The following is a 6,011-nucleotide window of genomic DNA, read 5'->3' on the forward strand; positions in this document are numbered from 1 at the left end:
CAAGAGGGGTGGACACCGTAACAAAGAAAAGAAATCGCATGGCCTCCGAAACACTTAAACAGTGTTTTTATGTTTAAATTCATGGGATATCAATATCATGAATAATAAATTTTATACATAATTTTTATATCTATATATATTGTTAAATTAAATTTTTTGTACATTAATAAATATATATAATTTAAATAAAAATATTTAAACTATAAATGTATCAAATATTTAAGATGTTTTGAGCTTACTATTCTTGTTTCAGGCTGTTGTTTTTTATGAATACTGGAGAATATTAGTGTTTTAATATTATTTGACTTTAAATTGATAACTAAAATAGTTTTTGATATTAAGATTTAGAATTTTGAACACTTGAGAAAAATTACACATTAAAATTGATACTGGGATTAACTTTGAACCATGTTATAAAGCGCTATACTTTTTTTCAGGCGTTAATTATTCACTATTTTATTAAGAAGAATATTATGAGAGCAATTTTTCTCATAGATTATATAAAGGTATAGATATCTATTATCGTAATTTCAGGATTAGTCAATATTTTTCTTGCTAAATAGGCTTAAAACGAGAGATTTTAAATATTAAATGCAATATAAAAATTATTAAGATATATTTATAATTAATTCTAAAATCTTAATCCTTTAAATTAATATTTAGAAATCTACACAATCTAGTTTCCAATATAATTTAAAATGTCATCGATAGAGATTGATATAAAAGATATTGGTGCAGATAATTTATACAAAGTTATTTCTCTGTACAATGATATGTAATTTCCTTCATGAGATATCGCATAAAATTTATTCTCGAAAAAAAAACAAGGTATAAATATCATTGTATGATGTGCCAAGTAAATTTTATCCTAACTAGTAACTTCAAAGATTTAAGAATTTTATTATAAATTAAAATTACAAGAAATATATTAGCATCTCATTTTATCACTTAAAAATATTATGTACCTTACTACTCGTATATATAATAACCATTTTTTGTCCCTTATCTATGATACATCCTCACTGATGTTTTAATTTAACATGTTTAGGATATATATTTTTAGCTATTTCCTTTAAAATAATTGAAAAAAGTTCAAAAATAACGATTATGACAATTGTCACCTATCTATGATACATCCTCACTGAATTTTTAATTTAACATGTTTAGAATATATATTTTTAGCTATTTCCTTTAAAAAAATTTGAAAAAGTTCAAAAATAACGATTATGACAATTGTCACCTATCTATGATACATCCTCACTGAATTTTTAATTTAACATGTTTAGAATATATATTTTTAGCTATTTCCTTTAAAAAAATTTGAAAAAGTTCAAAAATAGCGATTATGACAATTGTCACCTATATATGATACTTCCTCACTGAATTTTTAATTTAACATGTTTAGAATATATATTTTTAGCTATTTCCTTTAAAAAAATTTGAAAAATTTCTAAAATAGCGATTATGACAATTGTCACCTATATATGATACATCATCACTGAATTTTTAATTTAACATGTTTAGAATATATATTTTTAGCTATTTCCTTTAAAAAAATTTGAAAAAATTCAAAAATAGCGATTATGACAATTGTCACCTATCTATGATACATCCTCACTGAATTTTTAATTTAACATGTTTAGAATATATATTTTTAGATATTTCCTTTAAAAAAATTTGAAAAAGTTCTAAAATAGCGATTATGACAATTGTCACCTATATATGATACATCCTCACTGAATTTTTAATTTAACATGTTTAGAATATATATTTTTAGATATTTCCTTTAAAAAAATTTGAAAAAGTTCAAAAATAGCGATTATGACAATTGTCACCTATATATGATACATCCTCACTGAATTTTTAATTTAACATGTTTAGAATATATATTTTTAGCTATTTCCTTTAAAAAAATTGAAAAAAGTTCAAAAATAACGATTATGACAATTGTCACCTATCTATGATACATCCTCACTGAATTTTTAATTTAACATGTTTAGAATATATATTTTTAGCTATTTCCTTTAAAAAAATTTGAAAAAGTTCAAAAATAGCGATTATGACTATTGTCACCTATCTATGATACATCCTCACAAATTTTAAATTTAACATGTTTAGAATATATATTTTTAGCTATTTGCTTTAAAAATTTGAAAAAAGTTCAAAAATAACGATTATGACAATTGTCACCTATCTATGATACATCCTCACAAATTTTAAATTTAACATGTTTAGAATATATATTTTCATCTATTTCATTTAAAAAAGTTCAAAAATAACCATCATAACAAATGGCTCTTTTCTATGGTGCATCTTCACTTAAAAATTTTAAAAAATAACTATGATGAATAGTTAATCCAGAGCATTATAATTTAAAGAAGCTTTAAGTAACTTTCCCGCCGTTAATATTAATATATACTAAATGTTATTTGACTTTTGGTCAAAAAAAATGATCTAGATATTGGGTTAAGGGTGAAAAAAAGCAACCCTAACTTTAAGTCGTCTTTAAAAAGAAAGATCCATATTTTGAGTCGGATTGAATAAAACGACCCGATGTTTGAGTCTGAGTCAGAAAAACGACCCAAACTTTGAGTTGGAGTCGAAAAATACGACCCAAACTTCAAGTTTGAGTCGAAAAATATGACCCAAACTTCAAGTTTAAGTCGAAAAATACGACCCAAATTTCAAATTTGAGTCGAAAAATACGACCCAAATTTTGAGTCGGAGTCGTAAAAAACGACCCATATTTTGGGTCGAGGTCGTTTTTTTCGGCTTGGACTTGGGTCGGAGTCGAAAAAAACGACCCAAACATTGAGTCGGAGTCGAATAAAACGACCCGAGCTTTGGGTCGGGGTCGCGACTCGCGGCGTTTTAACAACACTAATGGCGATGGATCACAAATCATGAGATATCAGAATTTAATTAAAAATATAATATGGATATGAGGTTAAAAACGGATATTAAAAAATATATTTTTAATTTATGTATTTCCATTATGAAAATTAGCATATTTTCAATAGCCGGTTTTATTGAGCAGGAATAAGAAATGAAAATTATTGCTATATTTACTATATGCAAAATGTTAAATAGGGTCGCCGCCACTGTTAAATACGTTAAAAAAATTTTTTTTAAATTTCAATTTTCTTTTTTTTTTCACTTAATTTTTTATTTTAATCACGAATTTGCCGAAAAATACAATTTCAAGAATTGATCAAAAAAAAAATAGTAAAAATTCAAAAAAATCGATTAAAGAAAATAAAAATAATTACAATTCAAAAAATCGATAAAAGAAAGTAAAAATAATTACAATTCAAAAAATCGATAAAAGAAAATAAAAATAATAATATCACCCTCTATGAAAAAATTTAATAACATCTTCCTTTTTAAAAAGATTTTTAAATTTAATCCTTATGTCTCTTCCACTGGCCCTTAGCGGTATCCACAGTATATATGAACTTCCCCGGCCCACTATAGTCCCCTTGATCCACTTTACTTTATCACTATAGGTTTTCGTCCATATTGATTGTCTTAAATGTACCTCTTTGACCTGCATGCGTATCAACTTGTTTGCTCTCATGGATTTCTTTAACCATTTCAAGATCATTCCGAGCATTCCGTCTGAACATCATCTGTGCTGGGATTTGTCCCGTAGTCGTATGCTGGGTGTTTCTATAAGCTGAAAAGAATTCGTTTAGTATTTTTTTTATTTTCGTATCCTGCTTCCATTTTCTTCCCCTTCCGAAGTCATATTTGTTGATCTTGGAAGTGAGTTTAGTCTTGTTGGAATTCGTAAATTTTTTCCTCTTCGGTAGCTCTATTTGTTGATTTTTTTGATCGTGAGTCTCTTAATCTTTTTGTTGCCGATTTCTTCTAATTTTATCTGAGATGCGATACATATACGTCCCAGATATTATGTTAAAATATTTTTAATTTACCTATATTGCCGATTTCTTCTAATTTTATCTGAGATGCGATACATATACGTCCCAGATATTATATTAAAATATTTTTAATTTACCTATATCGAATTTGTATTTTTTGATTTTGGGTAAATATTTTCTCTTATTTTTGTCCTTTGAAATATTTTTCATTTTTATATTTAAATTATTTGACTTGATTTTTTTACTATTTTTATCTTTTTACTATTTTTATCTTTTAAAATATTTTTCATTATTATATCTTGATAATGTCTAGTTGGAGACTTAAATATTACATCAATTTTATTACACTCATGTAAAATTTTAGTGGTTTTAACTTGTAATTTATCCTTAAATAAATACTTTGAACATTTGTTTAGTTTTGATGTGACTTGCTCTTTTTTCTCGATACTTGATACAAGTGCTAAACTGTCAGAATTTACAGAATCGTTAATGGAAGTCATATGACAAGGCATAAAAGCTGGTAATTTTTTTGAGTGGGGTGCTTTATCCCTGAATTTTTCATTTCCTTTATCCATTTCGTTGACATTATTATCCTTTTTGTATTCGTGTTTTATTTTATCAATAATTTTGTTTTCTTCAAATTTTTGAGAATAAATTTCATGGTCTATAAAGGGAATATAACATGCTTCCTTCCTCTTTAAAATATTTAACATATCATAATACTTTAGATCCATCATATTTTTCGGCACAGCTTTTTGGGTTAGAATTGGATTGTAATGAGAGTATAATTATCGCTTTTTTCTTTTTTTCATCTGTAATATTGTTCAATGTAAAATATGTCTCTAATTTAATAAGAAATGTTGAGAAAGAATTAATGTTTTCCTTAATGGGAATCAAAGGTGTCATCTTATATACTTTTATATCGAATTTTAGTTTTTTCTTTTTTATATTTCAATTTTCTTTTTTTTTTCAGTTAAATTTTTTATTTTCATCACGGATTTTCCGAAAAATACAATTCTAAGAATTGATCAAAAAAAAGTAACAATTCAAAAAAATCGATAAAAGAAAATAAAATTAATAACAATTCAAAATATCGATAAAATAAATAAAAATAATAATATCTCCCTTTTAAAAAGATTTCATAACACAAAATAATAAGTACATATGCAAATTAAAATGAATATTATTTGGAAAACCAATTTGGCAAGCTTTCGATAATGTTGGATCCTTGAAATATAATTTTGTTTTAAAGTATTTATTTAAAAAAATAAAGATTTACCTTTTTGAATTGGAACTTTCGCATTTTTATCGGAACTGTTCCCTTTTTCCTTTTTGATCAAACTTTTAACAGAAAATTACAGTTGCTTGGAAGAAAATGGCAAACCAGAATATAAGAATGATAAGAAAGAAGGGGAAATGAAAAATATAAAGAAGCAGGTAAAGTGCAAGGAATTATTCAATAATGGAGAGAAAAGAGAAGGGATTAAAAAGAGGGAAAATATTAATTAGGAAATTAAAGAATAAAAAGGGGTAGAAAAAGAGAAAGAAAAAGGTGACGAAAAAGAAAGGGAAAAGAAAAAAAGAAATAGAAGAGAAGGCAAATGTAAAAATAAAGAAAGGGAAATAAGGGGTAGGAATTAATTGGGAAATAAAATAGGGAAATTTAAAGGAAAATTATGCTAAAGAGAAAAAAAAGAAAACTAAAAGGGAAGAGGGGAAAGGGAAATGAAAAGATTAGAAAAGGAAAGATAAGAAGAGAAATTAAAAGGGAAAGAAGGGGATAAAGGAAATGGAAAATGATAAAGAAAAGGCTAATGAAAAGAAAAAGGTTAAAGAAGGGGATAGGAAAAGAAAAATGGAAAGAAAAAAGGAAAAAGCAAAAGAAAAATAAAAAAAGGAAGGAAAAGAAAAAGGAAAGGTGTAAAAGAAAAAGGAAAGGGGTAGAAGAATAAAGGAAAGGAGAAACGAAAATAAAAATAAAAAGGGAACGAAATATGTAAAGGAAAAGTGAGAAGTAAAAGCAAAGTGGAAAGGTTAAGGAAAAGAAAAAAGGAGGGGGGGGGGGTTGTTAGGATTGATAAAATGTCTGAATTGGGTCGATTTTTTAAAACAAACCAATTAAGAATTTAC

Source organism: Gordionus sp. m RMFG-2023, chromosome 2 (genome assembly GCF_954871325.1).
Source record: "Gordionus sp. m RMFG-2023 chromosome 2, tfGorSpeb1-WG-v2, whole genome shotgun sequence".
NCBI classification, from domain to species: Eukaryota; Metazoa; Nematomorpha; class Gordioida; order Chordodea; family Parachordodidae; genus Gordionus; species Gordionus sp. m RMFG-2023.